The 2500-nt window shown below is 40.2% G+C and overlaps 1 protein-coding gene across 1 annotated transcript in view; it reads right to left on the bottom strand.

Moving 5' to 3' along the window:
- Nucleotides 1-2500, bottom strand: part of LOC114526631 — a 40384-nt gene that overhangs the window by 1075 nt on the left and 36809 nt on the right. The gene's annotated exons all lie outside the window — the stretch shown is intronic.

Below are 2500 nucleotides of genomic sequence, written 5' to 3' on the forward strand. Positions count from 1 at the left end.
CCGTTTTTCAGGATATTTTGCAGAATTTGGCAATTTTTTGTGTTCCTAGAGATAGTTAAGACTTATCTGGTATACCTAGGCCAAGTTTGGTTTTTCATTAAAAAATTATGTTACCGGGGGGGTGGTTCCTTTCCACTGATATTGAGAGGGCTTGCGTGCGAAAATGTGAAGCTGAAATTGAGATATTATTTAGCTGTCTAAAAGTAGGAAAGCTTTTTAATAAACTGTCAAAGTTTCAGGAAAGATAATGCAAACTGGGAGCAACGCGCGACCCCTAAAAGTGACAAATATTTCATTGCGCGCAGTGGATTAAATGCATGGTTGATTTTAGCGTGACCGATCTCATGCAAGGCTGTGCAAATGAATAAATTAAAGCGAGAAACTGAACAAGAAGACGAAGCGATTTAATAACAGGATTTTTATTCTTGATGTTAATCCTCAACATTTCTACCATTTCTTTCTAAGCAAACTGCGGCTCGTCTGAGCATGGTAAACACTGAACGGCGAACCACATTTGTCTGTCCTGCCTCAAATTATCCGTTTCGTTCGAACTTCTTTCTTGCAAATCGCCTATGCTACCACCGGCAAATCTAGGCGAATGGGCAGACAAATGGTTCGCTGCTCAGTGTTTAGTATGCTCAGACAAGCCGCAGTTTGCTTAGAATGAAATGGTGGACATGCTGAGGATTAACATCACGAATAAATCGCTTTGTTTTTGTGTTCAGTTTCTCGCTTTAATTTGCCCACCTTGTATGAGATCGGTCACGCTAAAATCAACGATGCATTTAATCCACTGCGCGCAATGAAATATTTGTCACCTTTAGGGGTCGCGCGTTGCTCCCAGTATGAATTATTTTTCCTGAAACTTTGACAGTTTATTAAAAAGTTTTCCTCCTTTTAGACAGCTAAATTATATCTCAATTTCAGCTTCACATTTTCGCGCACAAGCCCTCTCAATATCAGTGGAAAGGAACCACCCCCCCGGTAACATAATTTTGTTAATGAAAAACCAAACTCGGCCTAGGTACCAACAGTCTTACTTACTATCTTCTTAGGAACACAAAAATTTGCCAAATTCTGCAAAATATCCTGAAAAACGGAATTTTTACATTTGGGACATTTTTTTTTATACACCCTGTGTATCTACATCTACCTATCGATCTACCTATCGATCTACCTATCGATCTACCTATCGATCTACCTTTCGATCTACCTATCGAGCTACCTATCGATCTACCTATCGATCTACCTATCGATCTACCTATCGATCTACCTATCGATCTACCTATCGATCTACCTATCTATCTATCTATCTATCTATCTATCTATCTATCTATCTATCTATCTATCTATCTATCTATCTATCTATCCATCTATCCATCTATCCATCTACCCATCTACCCACCTACCCACCTACCCACCTACCCACCTACCAACCTACACTACAGGCCAAAAGTTTAAGGCCACTTTCAGTATTTTTTTAAAAAGAACAACGACAAATTAACACAGAGTAAGGCATAATTTAGCTAGGCAACAAACAACCTTTTTCTCCTGTGAGGCAGATAGCTAAGAAGTGGGGAATTTCAAGATGTGGAGTTCAGTATTCACTGGCGAGAAAGGAACAGACGGGCCAAATACCGACAGGAAATGTTGTGGACGGAGCAGAGTAACAACAAAGGCAGATGACCAGCACCTCATCCTGTCAAGGAAACGCAACCGGAAAATCACTGCTCCTGTCTTAAAGGATCAAATGAATTCACAGAGGGTCAAACCAGTCTCACTTACAACCGTGAAACGAAGGTTGAGATCAGCCGGTTTGTTTGGACGCATTGCTGCAAAAAAGCCATTACTTCGTCCCAAAAATAAGAAGAAAAGACTGTTTTGGGCGCGAAAACATTTGAAGTGGAATGTTAAACAGTGGGAAAGGTTTTATGGTCTGATGAGTCAAAATTTCAGTTTGGATCAAATAGAAGAGTGTTTGTACGAAGAATACCAGGGGAACGAGCTAGTGAGTCCTGTGTTGTACCTAAGGTTAAACATGGGGGAGGTTCTGTGATGGTATGGGGGTGTTTTGGGGGAGGAAAATCGGGTGATTTGGTCGAAGTAAAAGGAATTCTAGAAAAGAAGCAATACCACTCTATATTGCAAAGACATGCAACACCATGTGGAACAAAAATCATTGAAAAGAAATTCATTTTCCAGCAGGACAATAACCCGAAACACACGTCAAAGTATTGCCAAAATTATATCCAGTCAAAGGAAAGGCAGAGTGTCCTTAAGATCATGGAATGGCCTGCACAGTAGCCTGATCTGTCGCCCATTGAGCTGGCATGGGATGAACTAGACAGAAGAGTGAGACCTCTTTTACCCTCAAATAAAACCGATATGCTGGGATATTTGAAGATTGAATGGCAGAAATTGCCAAAAATATACTTTCAAAAACTTTTACACCGAATGCCAAAAATTTGTGCAGCAGTTGTGAAAGCAAAAGGTGGATTTT

The sequence above is a fragment of the Dendronephthya gigantea genome, unplaced genomic scaffold (assembly GCF_004324835.1).
Source record: "Dendronephthya gigantea isolate DGI-Jeju-01 unplaced genomic scaffold, DenGig_1.0 000040F, whole genome shotgun sequence".
In the NCBI taxonomy this organism is placed as follows: Eukaryota; Metazoa; Cnidaria; class Anthozoa; order Malacalcyonacea; family Nephtheidae; genus Dendronephthya; species Dendronephthya gigantea.